We start from the raw sequence: 21,370 nt of genomic DNA on the forward strand, positions 1-21,370 counted from the left end.
TTCGTTCCGGTGAGATCTCTATCCGAGCCCTTTTTTCAATAAGATTTAAAGCATCATTAATACATTGATAAGCTTTTCGCCTTTCATTTCTAACTTTTGCTTTTGCATGTATTTTTTTAATGAAAATAATTATTTTTGTCTTTTAACTTGCATCAGGTAGGTTTCTGTACATTTTTAGTGAACAAATGTTATCTCATGTAAGTTTCAAAATGTAAGTTTCCAAATGCAAAAAAAAAAGAAGAAAAAAGCAGCAGTACAAAGGAGCGTCTACTGTCTAGGCATTCTTTGTACTTACAGTCTGAGTTTTCTTATTCGAAATTGTTACTATGTCCGTAGGTGTAGCATTTTTTGTTTCTGAAGTCTCATCAATTGTTTGAGCATATATATATATATATATATATATATATATATATATATATATATATATATATATATATATATATATATATATATATATATACATATTTTTAAAGTTTTTATAACCATGTGCTTTTCCAGTTCCGCTTTATATGGTGAACTGGTGAGCATAGCCGTCGAGAGAAATTTTGGGCCCTGGGAAAGTTTTCTTAACGGGCCCTCAATATGATCAATCATATACCCAGGACCAGAAAGCGTGCTCTGGTCATTGAAAATTAAAAATGAAAATTAATTAAATCTTTTAAAAGTCAAAACTATTTAAATCTTTTAAAAGTTAAAGTTAGGAAAAAGTGTATAAAAAACAATGTTAAACGTTGTTTCATAATAGAGCTTCGCGAGCCTTTCGACTCGCAAACAAATTAATTTCTTCAAAATTAATTTTTATAGCCATTTCGGCTTCAATAGATAAAAGTCTTGAGTCATTAAAACATTTTTGTGTCATTGTTGATCTTAATACGTTTTTTATTCTTTTCAACATGCTAAAAGATCTTTCTGCTTGGGCAACTGTCACTGGAATTGTGCAAAATAGCCTTATTGCAATTATAATGTTTGGAAACAGCACATCCAGTTTGATTTTTTAATTTCATTTAACAATTCAGCGGGCTGAAGAGAAATATTTCTTATATTGGCATCATAAATTGATTTTAAAAGTAGTATTTCATCTCTAAGATGATTGTCAATATCATTTTCATACATGTTTTGCAACTTTTCACACTTACTTTGTATTTCTTGATCATTTAAGTCACAGAACAACCATAATACATTGAATAAAGAATCTATTTCTTTTGCTGCATTAAATCTTCTTGTTATATTTCCAATAATGCTATCCATGAAAACATTAATTTTAAATTCTTCTGCCTGTGTCCTTATTAACTCGTGTGTTGTTTTTTTTCTTTTAGTATATTTTTTAGTATATGTTTATCTGTAAAAATGTGCCCAACAATCTACATCCATTTAGAATAGTATCCCAACTATCTCTTATCGTATTTAAATCAACAAGAAGACTCGACAAATTGGTTATTTCTACATCAATTGTTGCATTGCGAGCTTGTAAAACAGTACTTCTGTAGTTTATAGCTGCAAGAACTTTGTGCCATATTTTTGCCAGTAATAAGCATTCAAAAGATTCCATATATTTTTTTATTCTAATAAGATCTGATCGAGTTTCTGACGTTAAGTTTAATTTCAGAACAGCATTTATTGCTATTTTAATTTCATTAATTTTTTCAGTAAATGGCTTAACACTTTCAATTCTTGCAGACCACCGTGTATTTGACATAGTGTGCAAAGAACATCCAGTATTATTTTTTAATATTTCCCATCTTTCTGGGCTACTACTAAATATATTGTATAATTTTTGTATAATGCCGAAAAATATTACAACATGAATACAAGATTCTGCTGCATGAACACCACATAAATTTAAACTATGACATGCACAAGGAGAAAAATTGCCAATGGATTAATTTGCAAAATGCGAGCTTGTGCACCTTTATATTATCCACTCATGTTAGATCCGTTATCTTATCCTTGTGCGCGACAGTCACTTATAGGAATATTATACCTTTGTAGCGTTTCAAGAATTAAATTAGCAATATCTTCTCCATTCTTCCTATTGCAGTCAACAAATGCAAGAAATCTTTCCATAATTTCGAATTTGTTGGACTTAATAGTAACGTACCGTAAAATGAATGTAGTTTGTTCTATATGCACAGAATCGGGTTTTGCGTCTACAATAAGGGAATAATACTTCATAGTTTCTCTTTCCTTTAAAATACAAGTTCTCAAGTAATCTGCACAGCATGATATGAACTCATTTTGAATGTCTGGCAATAAGTAATGTACTTGCAATCTCTGCTTTTCGATTTGTGTCTGCTTTACGTTTTTTAAATGTTCTTCTAAAAGCGGATCGTAATGACTTAAAAGTTCTAATAATCCTAGAAAATTTCCATTGTTCGAATCTCCAATTAAATGAGTAACACCACTAAAGAACAATCCACGCTTAGCAAGAAACAAAAAAATAACAATCATTTTAATAAATCTTTCCATTTCTGTGTCTCATTTTGTGTTTGTTTTACTTTATAGCAATCAATTGTGGTATGTTTATTAATATTTTTTTCTAAATTTCGCCACTGGATATAACAAGATTTATGATTACTAGATTTTTCGTGGTCAGGTATTCTGTCATACAATTTTTTTGTACCCTCTATTAACCTGCCAACCATTTTCTGTAGCAAAAATTGATCTTTGCTCATGAAATTTATAAAATAAACGACAAGGAAAACAAAACAAAGCATTTTTAGATATGCTCCAAAATAACCATTTACGAGGAACTATTTCTTTATTTTTTAAACGAAAGCTTAATAAATAGGTAGGGAATTGACAACTGTGTTTATCTACAGGAAATATTGTTAGGTGTGGTTCTGGACCTCTTAGAATGACATCTTCTACCTCTTTTGGTGTTACATTTACTTTTACCACTCCAATATTGATGTTGGCACAGTCGGTATACAAAGAAAGTGTCGAAATATCAGATTGCGCGGAAATTCCAATAAATTCCGTTTCATTCCTTGCGCTTAATGGGTCCGAATCAATATCTCCATTATCGCAATAGTCATCGTTCTGTATTTTTGAATAAATTTTAAGCCCCAAATTTTCTAGTGTTCTCATACCTCTAGAACTTTCTTGATTTCTTTTTTGTCGCTCTTTTCGTTTTTCGTATCCAGATTTATGGCGAGAAATCATATTCTGTACTTCAGAAATTAAAACGTAGCTCTTTATACAGAATTTATAAACAAATAATGCAAATTAAAGTTTAAAAATGCAAATTAAAGTTTACGAATAATAACATTTTTTTAATAATATTAATATTTCAATAATAATATTTTGTATTTAACGCAACTGTAATATTTATCAAAAGTTTTAATTAACACGTATATGTTATTTACATAATGTAAACTAAAATTAAAAATATACCCTTACAAAAAACATCAGTAGTGTCTAAAACGAAAATTTTAAAATGCAGCATTAATGAGAGATCAAATCATGCAATCTTTACTACTGTTAACGTTTTAAAAGAAAATTAACAAACGAAAAGTTAACAACGTCGATTGAAAAAATTCGAATTTTAATTTTGATTGAAATTTAATTGAAAAAAATTCGATTGAAAAAATTTGAATTTTAATATTACAAAAGAAAAATAGCAAGAATAAACAGAACCATACCTATTAAAAATCTGACAAAAAATAAGTGATCAATAAATAAGACTTCATGAAAAAAAATTATTTGTACACACACGGGGCCCCAGGAATCTTCCCCGTCTACCCCCCCCCCTCTCGGCGGCCATGCTTGTGAGTATAGCTATTTTGCCCTTTTGGTATCGTTTTCAAGGTTACTGAGTTTTCTCAATCGGAATACTTACAATTTCTTCGGGTGTAGCAATTTTGAAAGAAGTCATAGGTGTCGAGGTCAATGTTTCTGGTTCAGAGCAAGATATCAAGGATACATCTTGCAGTAAAATAATAATCCCCATTTAAATTCACTTGCAGTGAAATAATAATCACCATAATAAACACCAGATACACATAAATATAACATACTCTTTGCTTTATACTTTAATCAAAAATAAAAAAGTACGTTATCTAATTTCCAACTTGTCAAAACAAAACTATTTCTGTTTAAGTTTTTTCATAAACGCATGTGACAGATGTAATCATTACCATTCGTAATTATCTAGCTATGATAAATATCAAAAGTATGAGGTGGTGCCTCCTATGCGTCTATGCGATTCTGCCCCAAAGGATAGTTTTTAGAAAGAATACAGTTTCATAGCTTGCTTATTAAGTTAGGTTGATATCAAAAATGGCTTCCACTTCATGAAACAACGCTGATAAGACATATGTTTAACACTAAAATCAAATATTGCTTAATCCTTGTAAAAAAGATTTGTAAAAGTATGATGTAAATATAATATTTTTTATCAAAATAAACATTATTATGCACAACTTCTCAGAAATGCAACAGGCATTCTTTTTAACATAATCAAAATGAGGGTAACTGTTTTAGTAACGTATAAGTATGTTTGTTGCCATATTAGATAATATTTTTTATAAGGAAATATTTAAAAACGGTTTTGCCTCCATATGCGGTTATGCCCCTACTTCACCTCTATAAAATTTTGACACTTTTTAACTATAAAATTGACTTAAAATTAACTTTTAGCAAATAAAAAAAAATTATTTTATATATATATTAAAAAAAAAAAAAAAATATCGTTGCGAACATTAGACGAAGCAAAAGTTCCAGATGGCAAACATTTGGTCGTCATTTGGTTCCTTTGGAGTCTAAAACTCCTTTTTTTTCACCCAAGGTCATTTATTCTAAAGGTATTGTAAAGACCAGTTCTCGACCTACAGGCTAGACTAAAAGATTTATAATTCATGAAAAAACGATTGATAAATGAATATTTATATCGGACTATTTATATAAGTCCTAAAAAGTGGAAAACATTGAATGTTTTACCCTGTACGGGGAGATTTCAATATCAAAAGATTCTGTTTAAGGTTTTTGAGCTAATAACATTAAAAAAAATAATTATATATATACTTTTTACTAGAGATGTCACAAATAGTGATTTTGCCGAATAACGAATATTCGGCAACTTAGTTATTTTGATGGCTCGATTATTGAAGTGCGTATGTTAACTACGGTGTGGGGGTTTTAGTTTCATTTATGACTAGGTCGTTTTACACCAGGCATTACTTGTTGAGTGTTACATCAAATTGTTTTAACTATAGTTCTGTATTAAAATATCATATTCTTCAAATACTTTCAGAAGTTGCTATAGATAGATATAGCATAAAAAACTTCAAATTTATTTAAAATGTTACCTTCACAAGAACCCTAACTTAAAACCTGAACTGATTACAAGGGATTAGTTAAAATACAACAAGCAAAACAAAAAAGTTCTTAAATTGCTCTGAGAAAGATTAAGTCAATAAAAGATTAATTCTTCTCAATTAAAAGGCTGTTTGACACAAGTGACTAGTAGCACCGGTGATGAATCAGCTCTGCTTCGTAAGAAAAAGAAATGTAAATGAAAACAATCAAACCAATCCCTACAAAAAATAATGTAAAGATGTAGGAAATCACATGTAAAGATGTAGGAAAGAAAAGTCCAATCGCAACTACTATTATTTTTTACATAAAACTGTTTGCTTAAACTAGAGAGTAAACCAGTTGAAAAAAAAATTTTAATATTAAGCGGTTAGATGTTAAAATATTATTAATAGATGAAAAAAATTACTAAATTTTTCATAGCTTTATTCCAAAATTTAGTAACAATATTTAGTGAACTTTTACTTTTCAACAGGGTCCTAATATATTGAAAAAAAGGTCTTTAAAAGTAAATCAATCTGGTACTTAAAAGAACATGTAAATAAAAAATATCGGATAATATATAAATTTCAAAAATAATAACAGTTTTTATAAAGAAATTTTTTTTTTTTAAATTAAAAAAAACTGTTAAAATGCACTTTTTTTTATTTTTTTATTTAAAAATAGTTTTGTTTAAAAATAGTTTAAAAATAGTTTTTACGCAAATAAATCTAAAATAATTATTGTAGTTTAAAATAACTTTTTTTTTTGAGAACCAACTTGTCAAGTTGGGACTCAAAAGAAGGGAGTTTAAACATATTTACTTCAATTTTGTTTTGAAAATGTTAGGGAACCATTTAAAATTACAAATGCTTGCTTTAAACAATAAGTGAATAAAAGTCAAAGGTAAAGAAAAAAAGTTAATAAACTTTCAACTTAAGAACATATTTCCAGCTTATAACTACAAAAACTTACTTCGAACAAAAAAATAAATATTAAAGGGTTCACAAAAATGTATACAACTTACACATTTAAATTATGAATATACTTCAAATGTTATTAAACACTTTATTTAAGATTGCAGATTAAATTATGAATATACTTCATGTGTTATTAAAACGCGTTATTTAAGATTGCAGTTTTGAACTAATTTTACTTACCACAAACCACATAAAATCAAAAGGTAACCCGTTAAAAAATTGCAATTGTTTTTTAATTACACAATTTTAAACTGGTCTACTGGGCAGCAAACCTTTACAAGTAGTGGCCATCAAAAGCAAAACATTATCTTAACAGAACTTGCTAAGATTCTTGCAAAATTTAAAGCAAAATTTTAAATAATACTTAGCGAAAAAAAAAGAAAAACTTGCAATTTTGGGTTTATATGAATTAACTAAAATTCAAAAAGAAGAGAATGTCACGTCAAATAGACGAGGACGAAAAACAAAGTTTACAAATCTTTTAAGACCTTAAATTAGATTATGTATTATGGATTGAAAAGTAAAACTAAATGGCTTATTTTTGTTATAGTAACTCTAAATTCAAAATGGGATCAACTTTTTGATAAGAAAGTAAAAACGATTTTTTTTATTATTATTATTTAGATGCGACATGTTCTTTTCTACGATGATCACAGATCATCGCAGAGTACCAGATAAGACATTCAAAAAAAAATTGTAACTACTTTTTCATCAAATTTAAAAACTATTTATCATACCAAAGACGCCGATGTTTATGTCGATGAACTTGATAATATGCTTTTAAACTATGTCTATCTTTAAAGGAATTGTAGCCCTTAGATTTCTATAGATCTTAAAGAATTGCTTTAAACATTTGACATAAGTAGAGCGTGATAATTTACAACCAAAATGTTTTCAAATATTGGTAATTGTAAAACTGTAAAACTGTAAACTGTAAACGACACTCCTTGTTTTCAAACAATTTTTTTTAATCTTTTTTTTCTCCTTTACCTATTTATATACATAGAGTGAATTATTTGCAATTTTTTCAATTTTGTCTTAAATTTATTATAAATAAAAAAGTTAACATCTTTTATGTACATTTTTGCTTTCTTTGATTTGTCATCAGGCATCCATTGGTTGTGAAATTTACGCAAAAATCCTAAATTAAAAAGGCGAGCTTTTTGAAAGTTAAGAGATAAGATCCAGTAAAACCGAAAAGTGTGCTTAAATGTTTCAATTTTTATTTAACCATTTGAAGCAAAAATGTATAACTATTTTCAGACTACAGTATATTTTGTTCCCAAATAGATCATATAAACAAATCATTTCAAACTTAACTTTTAAGTTTTAAAATTAAAATAGTTATGCGCGTTACATATATTTTTAATTGTTACAGAAATCCCATGGTGATACCCATAAAATAGATCATTCAAGTTTCTGATTTTAAAAAAAAAGTTAATATAACTCTGACGAGCTAAAAAAAGTTTTAGTTGCGAAAAAAAAAATACGGATAAGTTTAAAGATGTTAGCACAAGTAGAAGGTCTTAGGCATGGTGTTATTTTGAATTTCCGAAGAATTACAGAGTTCAAAGTGTAAACTTTGTAAAATTTTTCTTAAAACACCTTGCTCAACAGCAATAGATATTACAAGGCATTTAAAAACCAAACAAAAAATTGGAATTTTTAAATGCAATAACTCTGCGCCCGAGGCTGCAGCAAACATTCCTCCTGCCAAAATACCGCTAACTGAAAGTTTTTTCAAAGATGACCATAAAACTCAACCTAAAAATTTGAGTCGACTATCAGCTATTGATGGAATCAGATTTCACACCATTGCTAAAAGTGAAACTTTGCGATCAGCATTTCATGCTCAGGGATACCAAATCCCTCAAAGTCCTCAAACCGTTCGCGATCTTATCATTAAATACTTTACGTTAGTCAAGAAAAAAGTTATAAGTTCTTTGAAAATGAAACTTGAAGATAAACGTAAATTTAGTCTTACATTTGATGGGTATACTTCACTAAAAATCAAAAGATGTATGAACTTAAATTGGCATCATAAAGAAGGATTTCAATCGCTTGGATTGTTCAGAATCCAAGGTACAATGCTAACAACAAAAGCCATTAAATTGAGCAGTGATAATTGTAGTTCATTTGATTTAAACTTGAACAAAGACATTGTAGCTTCTGATACTAATAGAGCTAGCTTAATGAAAAAAATTGGTCATGACACTAATCCGGAATATCAAATGTGTTACAACCACGCTATTCATCTATGTGTGATTGATGTGCTCTTTACAAAAAACATAGTTGATGTCCATGGTTCTGATAATAACCCTGTTGATGGTGATATGGAAGCTGTAGATTATGATCAAGGTTACAGTGATGATGAAGATGGGACTAAAGTTGTTGATAATATTAAAACTGCTCATGAAGTTAGTGAAGATTCTATTCCATTATTGAAACTTGTATATGAAGAAACTGTAGCAAAAGTAAGAAAATTGTTTTTAAAATTTTGTAGATCGCCTGTGAGCAATGATGATGAACTTCAACCAAATATAATTGAAGAGTCTGGAAAAGAAAAAGCTTTGATTTGTGATTCAAGGACAAGTTGGAGCAGTACTATTGATATGCTCGAACTTTTTTTGGAGGTGCAAACAGAAGTAAAAATAGCTCTGATTGGTATAAATATTGATTTTCTTAACTATAAATGAGCTTAATATTATAAATGAACTTTGTGGTGGCTTTAAAACATTAATATTGGCCATTAATACTCTTTCAAAAGGAGACGCTGATCTTTTGTTTTCTGAAATTCTGATCAAATTTACAAAAAAATGAAAACTTCATGAAGCTAATACTAATCTCATTCAGCAATTATTTCAGCCATCTGATGATAGCTCTGATGATGACAAGGAAGTAAACACTGATAGTATCAAAAATGAATTGAATTTAGCTCAACAAATCAAACTCTTTATTGAACAATCAGACACTGAAATAAAACTTGATCATCAGGATATTAGAACAAACCTTGTTCAAAAGAAAATGACTGTTCTTAAAGCTAGCAAAGCTAGGCCCAAGTATTTAGATTTACTTTTCAAAGCTCTTCAAACAATTCCTCCTACATCCGTAAAAGCTGAGAGAGCTTTTTCTAGTCTTGGATTTTTTTCTACTAAAATTAGAAGTTCTTTAAATTACGAAACTTTAGATCAGAGGTGTGCACAGTGGGACAAAATCAAGTTTTTTGTGCCAAAATTATTTTCGTAGTTTTTTTTTATTAGAATAGCTATAGTTATATATGAAATGCATAAATAAAGTAATAAACATGTAATTATATAATATAAAAAAAATTATTAAAAAAATTAAATTTTGGTGAAAAATACGAAATATTTTTAATGGACAAGACAACTTTTATCAGTGTAAACATCAAAAATATTACTTTTCAATGCATGTTTTTGTCATAAAATACTTTTTTTAGATTTATATTTACAAAACTTATATATTATAATAGTAATGAAAGATTTTGTAGGTATTATTTGTGTACAAAACATCTTTTTTAGATGTTCAGTATTTCTCATCAACTGACCATTAATCGAAGACCAATGTTTGTCATAACTTTTTTTATTGCAAAAAGTAATAAGATATTTATGATGCATGGCTGTTTACATACATTTAGCATGAGATTTACATAGTAAAATGTTTGGAGGATATTGGAGGATGGTTTATCTGATACCTAATAGCAAAGGTTAGTAGCAAAAAAAATATCGATAACTGTCTGTTTTCGATGCATAAAAACTAATGATTACACTTACGTTAAATTGTTTTTAAAAGTCTGAGCGAAAAAAACATTGTTAATTAAAATAATATACTTTAAAATAAAAGTCAATAAAGTTAATTTAAAACAATAGTAGCGTAAGAAAGTTGATAAATAAAAAATACAAAATAGCGTTTTGGAACACATGTCAAACTAACGTGTAAATAACCGCATAAAATAACGCCTAAGTTAATATTAATGTTTTTTTAACTAGATATTTCCTCTAATGAACATGCCTTCACCATTATGACAAATTTTGACCGTGCAATGCCGACACTGATTTTTTGGTATTTTGTCACACTCTGTCCCACTGTGGTGTGGAGTCGTAAAAAAAAGGTACCAACTCCTACTTCAACTCCAATATATATATATATATATATATATATATATATATATATATATATATATATATATATATATATATATATATATATATATATATATATGTATATATATATATATATATATATATATATATATATATATATATATATATATATATGTATACATATATATATATATATATATATATATATATATATATATATATATATATATATATATATGTATATATATATATATATGTATATATATATATATATATATATATATATATATGTATATATATATATATATATATATATATATATATATATATATATATATATATATATATATATATATATATATATATATACCCAGCAAGCAAAAAGATATCTAAAATAGACGTCTATCTTATTATTATTATTAATTTTTTTTTTTCAACACTGATTATTGCTTTAGATGCATAAAAGATGTGCAATATACATCTAAAAGACGTATTTGTTGTATAAAGTACATCGCGTAAATAGATGTCTAAGGCGCGTTTAAAAAAGATGTATAATAGACAATTTTGTATATCTTATATACATTCTTTAGATGCATATTTCACACCTTTTATACATCTAAGGCATTAATTTGTGTTGAACAAAGTGCATCTAAAAGACATCTATAAGATAGATGTCTATTTAGCGCTCGTTCTCAATGAATATTCCCTGCTAACACAAAATGTTCAATCACTTTTAACGAATGTTGCGAACATTCAAGCACGTTCTATTAATGTTCTGAAAAAATGTGTATACACAACCAAAATTTAACGTTAAAAAAACGTTACTACAACGTTTATATTGGTTTGCGTAACATGCAATAGTAAAAGAAGTTTGTTTCCAAAAGATTTTAGATAGAAATTAGAAATACCTACAGCCAGAGGCAATTTTGAGGGTGTGTGTGTGGATGATGGGGGAGGGGGAAAGGTATTTATAACCGACTAAGTTATAGTCGTTTTTTTGTCGAATTCAGTCGGCTATTCAGGATTTGACACAACTCAGTCGGGTAAATTTTGGTTTTGAGGACCTTTTTTATTATTATTATAATTTTTAAGGTACCAGTCAGTACTTTTAAGGATTCATCAACCCCCCTCCTTTTATTTTATTTGTAGAATTGCCTCTGCCTGCAACACAAGAAGAAAACAATGAGGCTGATGAGGTTTGAATGATGAGGTAACATACAAAAAAAGGTCTGTGCCTGCCTCAGTTCAGAAGATTTACGTCATTTAAGTCAAATGACACCATTATAGGCTGATGAATAAAGATAAAAAGCTTAGTTGAATTAATCAAAAATAACACTAAAAGAGAACGAAGTCTTGGAAACTAAAAGAATTTCAAAGAGCAAAAAAAAGTGAATAAAATTAAAAGGTGGAAAAAGAAAACACATAAATGAAAAGTAATTACAAAGACCACAAATATTTAAAAAAAATAATAATTTGTTGGTAACCATGGTTTTTTTTTGTTTAATATTTTAGATATTACTGTCATGTTTTAAGTTATTAGAAAATTTGACTCAATCATAAAAAGTACATTTAGCAATAAGTTATACAGTTATTTTAGTAGCAAAGCAACATAAAGCCATATCAAGGGGGAAGTCTTTTGCGCAGACTTGAAAATCCATAATGAAGCAGTTAGATATTTTATAGTTGTTGATGAAGTAACCTTTTCTGAGAGCTACCGAAGAGTTTATTTCAGCCGCAAAGCCATAAAAGTGAATTTTAAAATAATAAAATTTTAATTAATTTAATGATTAAAAGATTAAAAGTAATTCGATAGAAGCACAAAAATACAGACTTGTGTTACATTGTTTGCTGTTTTCATTTACACGTGGGATTTTGCTTGCGTCTCCGCAATAAACTTCTAAACTGAGCATTAAAGTTGTAGCATTCTTAACGAGGGTACAGCTCTAAAATTTAGCTTTATGGTTTTGCGGCCGAAACGAAGAGTAAAGCGATTTTACGGAAGACCGAAGATATAATAGTGAAAGACAGAAGAAGTCAAGTTAAAAAGATAGCATAGAGAAAACTGACAGAAATTCCACACGATGTTAGAAGGTGCAATACATATTGTTAATTAGGTCGCCTAATTAATGTACTCGGACAAACACAGAGACTAAAAACTTTTAGTATGTGCTTTTTTTTTTTTTCTTTTATTACAAAATAATAAATATTTACAATTTTTGATTAACTATTTCTGCATTAACAAAGTAGAAAAAACAAAAAAAAAAAATATATAATATATACTATAAGTATAATAATATAATTCCGTTTTTATAAGGTTATAACTATAGGTTTATTATATATAACACTGTTTTGTATCATTATTTATACATCGCTCTATCCGTATTTTTTTTAAACAATATATATTTATATTTTTATTTTAAATTTTTTGACTTTTACATTTTTTAAAATTTTTTATGTTTTTTATTTTTTTGCATTTTTTGATTTTATATTTTTTATAATTTTGATATTATATTTTTTTGTATTTTTTGTTTTTTATTTTTGGGCCGTTGCACAATGGGCGGAAATTCGAAAAACCTGGCCAAAAGTCAAAAAAAATGATTAGAGCTTCTTAATAATCTGTGTATAGCATTTTATGAGGTAAGCTCTCTAATCAAACCTTTATTCCGACGGTCTCGTCCGCAAACATGAAAAAGATTAATCTTTCAGTTCAAGACAATCTGCCCAAACCCAAATCCTAAGTTGATGTATGCGCACTCACTGTGACTATGGCTATATAAATCAGTTGATGTGTGTACACAGCGATGCGCCTGTCCCTATATTTCCCAATTTGCCTATCTACTAAAAATCCCGGTTTTCGGACGTCAAGGATGCTCAACGTCGGAATAGGAGTTTGAAAAGAGAGACTTCCTTTTTTTGAATCCCTAACTTAGAATTTGACATAAGTGTTACAAAATTCAATAATGGTTGATCCAAAACGGCGGTGTTTTAAAAAAAAATAAACATTAGAAATACATTTGAACCTTCGTTTTTAACCATTTAATTTTAATTCGACATGACTTTTTTTATTTTATTTTGTGCTTGAACAATCTAAAAATATTTAAATGTTTAATAAAGATAAAAAAATTTAAAACTTAAATAGAGATAAGAATTAAATAACGTAAATATTTGTTGAGGCTTTTAACCATCATGTATTATGTGTATAAGTAAAGCCTATGAAAAACTTTTTTCAAACATCAAAATTATATTTACAATAAAACTAAGCAGTTGTTAACAATAATTATGAAACTAAACATAAAGATAAAAAAATACACAAAAAAGTGCCTCGCTTTCCTCGAATTTTTATTTAAAAGTTTGAAAAAAACAAAAACTTCAAAACAAAATTTCTCAAAAATGACATTAAATTAAAACTCTAAATTTGGTATGGTAGTTCTACATATGTACAAAATTCATTTATCAAAGGATTTTTAAATTTGCTTCTCTAGTTCAAATTATATTGACTTTTAAACTTGAATATATATTTTTATGAAAAAACTCTGGCAGATGAAACCACATTGTAGCGTCCCCAAAAAAGAAATTTTAAAAGTCTTATGGCAAATGAATTCTACATGTATGAAAAGCATATCCTGAAAATTTGAGCTTGATTTAAACTGGAAATATCATGCTTTAAAATTTAAAAAAAAATCTCAAAATCTCAAAATGAGAAAAATCAAGTCAAAAATTAAAAATCAAAATGTATGTCTATAAACACTCTTTAAAAGCTACCAGAGCTATATGAATCTGTTTTTTTCAGTATCTAAGTATCCCTTATGAAGAGATCAAAGTTTTTCTTTGCTTTTTGCATGTTGAAGTTGGATTACAACGCTTGTTTACTATTTGCTTTTGGTCCTTTAAAACCATTTTTGGAATAGTCACTGGTCCTAACAATCCGAAGTAACTTAAAACAGATTTTACCCCATCTCCACTATCATTATAATGAACTATTGCAGAGTTTATACAAAATTCAAATGTTCTTCTACATACAAAAATATATCTAGGACGACGAGTCCACTAAATTAAATTAAATGCTTCATTTGAATTTTGGATTTGACCATGTAAACATTTTCTTTTTGTGCCAATATAAACAGTTTAATATGACAATTATTATGAGAAATTGTGACTTAAAAGCTTGACCAAAAACACCGCAGATCTATATTATATCGGAATAAGAAGTTTCACAAGATTTTCATTTTGGCCATCTAATTTGGGTAAAAAAAGGTCTCAACTTTTCGTTGCTACGGCGTTGCTGAGGCAAATAAACAAACTAGCTAATAAAATATGTTATTTTAAACCCTTTTAGTTTGATCAAACGAAAACAAGTCATATATCAGCAAATAGAGGATAAAATTTTGCATAAATACAATATATTACTTATATTTTCAATTTTTGATAAAAAAATCTCTATTTTTCATAGACCTACCACCTTAAATATGTGTACAATTTTTCATTTTACACACAACTGTAATTGAAAAACCTCATGCTGGTCATCTAAATCTGAAGATAACTCGTTTTTCAAAATTACAAAAATTTCCATGCGACGAATTTGCAAATAATCTCTTTGTGAACCTTAGAATATAAAGATATCGATTGAAAAAGTCATAACCACATTATAACTTTACTTAAATAGTTAAAATAAAATAAATTTATAATGCATTTATATACGTTGCCGCGATCTAAAGATCGTGACGACGTGGGAAAAAGGGGTCTTGCCCCCCCCCTCCTTCCTACCACCCCACTTTGTCACACTGTCAATTATGTGTGCTACTAAATATTTTGTAGCTTTATTGCATTTTATAAAATTATTTTCTCAAAAAACATAATAACTATATTTATTTACAACATGATTGATTTTTCAAAGAAAAGAAAAAACCGTTTTGTTTCCTAAAAAGCATGGCTTGCACTGGAAAAAATTAGTTAATGAAGTTATAGGCAAAATTAGGTGTCTTTTTTTTAATCAATTTTTAGAATACACTTTTATAAACAACATCAAAATTATAATAAAGAGGGATCTCGCGGGTTCACAACTTTTTCAATGCTTATTTTGCAATGTTAATTTTAAATGCAACAATGCGTTGTAAGTTTTTATCATAACTTCTTAGTTAGCATTAACCACAATAGTTATTTTTTTATAATCTGTTATTCCATTTACTGAAGTAGTCCCTAAAGAAGTTAGGGAAAAACGTTACAAAGCAAACCGTTATTTAATATGATTTCATTTTTTTATCGTAGCGTGGTTTCAATAAACATTCACCAGCCTCGTTTGCATTGAGCACACCCAAAAAACCTTAATGGACATGGTGGTTGGTCTAAGCAACACCAAATCTGCTATTAGTGCACTCGTAGAGGCATTAAAATTCAGCGCAAGAGCAGACATGCTGGATAGCTAACTGACTTATTGGCTGGATTTAATTGATTTTGAATTTTAATCCTTGGTAATTTTAATTTTAATAAAATCTTTACTTAAAGCTATATTTTTATCTAAATTTATTTTAATTTATGCTGAGAATTATATCTATTTTCAATTCAAACTAGTATCGCATATAATATTGTTGAATAAAACACATGTTATTGAAGAATAATTCTTTATCCAATGTCACACTTGCATGACAAAATCTCTCTGGCAAGCTTGCTAATATATTGTTGGCCCTGGCAGCTAGCTCAGTTTAGGCTTTATATAGTCGGTATGGAAAAAGAGTACTAGCCCAAGTATTCTTCCAATCATAATAGGTAAAAATCAACACAATACGTTTTTAGTTACTGACACAAAATAATAACACTTCATCATGCTTTAAATTGACGAAAAAGTAAAGCTAAATTCTTGTTACATTTTTTATAACATGAACTTTAATTAATAAGATTAATATGAAGTATACTTTGACACTAATAAAGGACAGTATATTGACAGTATATTTGAAGTATATTTTCTCATATATTTTGACACAAATAAAGGACCTCCCTTCCTCGTTGCCTTAATGGTGGCTAGGAGAATAAAGTTATTTTTATTAAGAGTAATCAAGTTTTTGATGAAGACTTTTTACCAAAATAATAAAATGTAAAACAATGATTTACATTTTTAAGAATTTTTTCTTTTTAATATATATAAGAATTTAACATATATAAGAATTTTTTCTTTCCTCAAAAGTGTTGCAAATGCCAACTAAGCTAATTAATTAGTTAAATCCGTTATAAAATTTAAGTAACTTTGTATTTGACAAATGCGCAAAACTACAATATTCTCCATGTATTTTAAGGTTTTTAGTTTGTTTTTAGTTACGACCTCTCTTTAAAAACATCCCATAAGTTACGTCCAACAAATTATTAAGCATAAAAAAGAGAAATTTAAAAAAAATTGAACTTATTGCATATATTTATATCATTTTAACTGACAAAAAATTTACAATACAAGGAAATCAGGTTTTTTTTTTATAAATCGTATAAATGCGTCAATCGTAAATCTTAAAGAAAAAAAATGGAATTACGATACCATAATTACAAAAAAAAAAAAATAAAAAAAAAAAAATAAATAAAAACTCAAAATCGATTTACCTATTTATAGTAACCTATATTGACATGGCAGGTAATATAAACATTTATTGAAAATGTAACTATAAAATCTGTTTCCAAGTACAAAAGGATTAACAATACTAAAAAAAAATAAAAATCAAATTAAGATATAAATTGCATCTTTAGCAAAATGTTGTCTTGGCTTTTAGTAAATAAATAAAATCAGTAAGTTCCAATAATGAAACTACCAATTATTCATTTTTAATAATAGACACCAACGTGAAGGTAAGCCAAGCTTACTTTAATGTAAAACATCATTGTGAAAAGTCATCAACTATTAAGTAAAGCCTTAACAGATGTTAGCGAAATGTTTGATTTTAAGTTAACAACACTTGATCCTTACTTAATAGAGTAAAAAATTAAACTTATGTATATATATATATATATATATATATATATATATATATATATATATATATATATATATATATATATATATATATACATATATATATATATATATATATATATATATATATATATATATATATATATATATATATATATATATATATATCATATTTCATATAAAGTTTATTGATGCGGACCAGAAAAAAGCTGAGAACTGTTGGAAATGGGGTGTCCAGTGATGTAGTCTCTAATTTTCGTCAAAGTATGAAAAGTCCAAGAGATGTAGCTGTCCTGAGCTCTAGAAGTCCAAAGGTCAGAAGTAAATGCAGCACTTTTTAGATTTGGCGTAACCTCCGTTATTATGCTCTTCATTCCAGCTTGAACTTCTCTTGACCGAATTGAAGGCTTTCTTGAATATGTTGTTCTGTGATGGAGGCTCAGTTTAGGGTTTGCAATGTCAAACAATTTCTTGAAAACTCTTCCTTCGACTGCTGAAAAGGATGCAGATCAGTGCAAAAGTAATCCAGCATTGCAGAGTCAAACTGTTTTTGAATGGAATTGTCTTTTTCATATTTGGACTTTCAAGCATTTCGACCGTGGTTCGTTGTTTCTTCTTAGGAGGAGGAAGAAGAGAGTCGTCAGTTTTTTCAGAATACTCAACGTAATCTTGGCTGTGTTTTTTTTCGAGGTGACGATGAAGTCCGCTTGTGTTTCCATCTTTTGTTTTCAAAGACTTTTTGCACGCCTTGCATTCAGCATCGTCACTTGTTTTTTGAAAATATCTTCAGATTTTTTTTTTTCTTGGTGACATTTTGAATCGTTGAAATGAGGCAAGAATATTTCTTTTCAATATGAACAATATGTGTCAAATTGAATTCTACTGGTAAACTAATGAAATTAAGTCAAAAGTGCACCATTTTATACAAAAAGTTTTTGTATTTAAAATCTAATTAAAAATATTTAAAATCTAATTAAAATTTTTTAATTAGATTTTTTTTTTAAATCTAATTAAAAAATCTTATTAAAAATCTAATTAAAAATTTAATTTTTTTTTTTGTCAAAAACAAATTACATTTTTAATTAGATTTATTAAAATCACGGAGTCAAAATATTAATTAATTAAAAAAACAAATTATTAAGCATTTTGTAAATTATAATAATTTTTAATTTGGAAAATAATATAATATTTAAGTCTAGTTCTACTTCTCGCGAGACTTTTCTATTTCTCGTTTCTCACGAGAAGTCCCATTTCTCACGAGAAACGAGAACGAGACGAGATCTCGCTCATGGTTATATATATATATATATATATATATATATATATATATATATATATATATATATATATATATATATATATATATATATATATATATATTTGTATAACGTTTTTTGTGTAATAATCTACAAAAAAAATCTCTTGTTTGTTTAACAGTGATCAATATTATGAAAACAAATGTTTTAGATAATAGATCTGAAATATTTAGTAAATACTAAAATGAAAAAAGTACAACTTTTTATTGCTACTCAGAGTTTCATGTCTGGTAGCAATCATCAGCCATATATTTGTAAATCAAGAAATTAAAAAAAACGTTAAGAATACAAATTGCAATCAAAAATTGATCAAGCAGTGATTAAGTAAAAGGCAACTGCTTTTAATAAGGCAGTTGCAGTTATTTTTATTGATGGTTGGATTTTTGCTAAGGATGTGTGTAAATTTATTACTGATTTCGTGTTCGGCATGCAATTGTAGCTGAATTTTACAGTGTTCTTGTTAAAATTTTTATGTAGTTTGTGGTTAAATGGAAAAACTTTGTCAATATATATATATATATATATATATATATATATATACATATATATATATATATATATATATATATATATATATATATATATATATATATATATATATATATATATATATATATATATATACTTTATGTTGTTAAATGAATAAAAACAACTAAATAGCGTGACTTAAAGTTTCATGCCCGAAGCCAATCATCAGCCGTGAATACAAACAAAAAACGTCAAAAAACCGTTTAAAAAACTTAAAATTAAATACCGTAGAACGGATTCAGACGTGATAAACAAATCTGAGTAAAAACAATACAAGAAGCCGTTATAGTTTACTAGTCTCCTGTGTCATATAAAGAGAGCAAGAGTTTCTTTGAATGTCAACACTGAGATACAATTTCATTCTTTTTGTTTAGTAAATTTGTTCAACTATGTGATAAAAAACATATTTTTCATAGAAACAGAGGTGGCATATTTTTGTTGTAAGATTATAGGGTCTGCAACGTTCAATTATTCTCCACGTTAAGATAGGTTTTATGTTTTGATCTTTCAAGCTCCATACTTCCTTTGAAAGTTCAGTGTCGTTTTTGTATTTAACTGAAGCAAAGGATTTTAGGTGATTAGCGTATCTTAAATGATGTGTGACTAATACTAAAATATACTGTTTTGTTACCTTCATTATTAATTGTAGCTTGGTAAACAATATTGTTGAACAAACACTGTTTGTTTAATGGACAAATTGATTTATTTACACAGTTACATTGCTTGGTTTCTATTTGCTTGTTGTTGTGCAATATTTTATGATTGTGGGAGTTGATTATTGATTTCAGGTTAGACATGCAGCTGTAACTAATCTTGATAGAATTTCGATTAAATATTTTATGAAGCTTGTGGCCTGGTGGAAAATGAAAATCTATAAGAGCCAGTAAACGGTTACCTATTTTTGTTTGGACATTTACACTGTACGGGGGGTTGTACCAAATTATATTTCGTTTGCGATGTTTTTTTTGTGCTTGGATTTGTTGTGGTTGGTAGATAAGCTTTGGGTTAAGTCCTGATTTTTTAAGAGCTTCTTCATATTTTGGAGTAGAATTCATGAAAGTAGTTTTGTTTAATGACATGGAAGATAATCTTTGTTTGATATTGCGAGGGATTGCTTTAATTATGCTCGGAGGGTGGTTAGAGTTAGTGTGGATATACCTTAGTTGGTTGTCAGGTTTGCAGTAAGGTTGGAATGAGTTGTTATCTAGATTTAACGTAATATCAAGATAGTTTACAATTTTAATATTAGTTTGGATGGTGATGAGTAGATTGTTACTTTTAAAGATACTTGTTATATGTTTTTTAATTTTATCCATTTGCTGACCGTTTTTTTTTTTAAACACGGCAAGGCCGTCATCACGATATAATCCGAAATCTTCCTTATTATAATGCTTTGAAATTTAAAATAGTAAAAAAATTCCTACTAGCTCGCACACTTCAGCACCATCAAATGCCCCCATTGTGACATCGAACAACCCTCCTCTTTTTTTGATCCACGCCGTCTCGTTATTGAAAATTAGGGATTTTCTTTAAATCAATGGCAAAGTACAAAAAATGTAATCGATTGGTTTAAAAAAATTGGCAGTAAACATTTACACAAGTTTCTAGTTTTTGATGTAACGATTATATATATATATATATATATATATATATATATATATATATATATATATATATATATATATATATATATATATATAATGTATGTGCATAAAATGTAATGCAAAAATGTATATAAAATACCAACTATTTGTATGCTGTTAAGACATTTAAATTTAACAAAACATAAGTATTGTATAATAGGTATTTAATAATAGGTAACAATAAGTATAAACAAATGATATCAGCTATGTTGGTTATGTTTATACTAATACATTAGTTAGGTAATCTAATTAAAAGTATGTATTGCACATTCTAACATCCAGTGCTATATCTATCCGCTTACTCTATGCTATCTTTCTAAATTGACTTCTCCTGACTTTTACCCTATAATCCTTTGTTCATCTTAAAATCACTTACTCTTGGTCTGCAAGGTGGGTTGTTACGCTTTTGTTTTTCCTCACATTTTGCAAGTAACGTAACGAATCTCGTTTACGTTACAATACACACCGTAAACTGGGGTTACATTGAATAGCGGGGTAACTTCGAATGCAAAGCTATTTTTTTTTAAAGTTGTAATTATGA

Source organism: Hydra vulgaris, chromosome 13, assembly GCF_038396675.1.
Source record: "Hydra vulgaris chromosome 13, alternate assembly HydraT2T_AEP".
NCBI classification, from domain to species: domain Eukaryota; kingdom Metazoa; phylum Cnidaria; class Hydrozoa; order Anthoathecata; family Hydridae; genus Hydra; species Hydra vulgaris.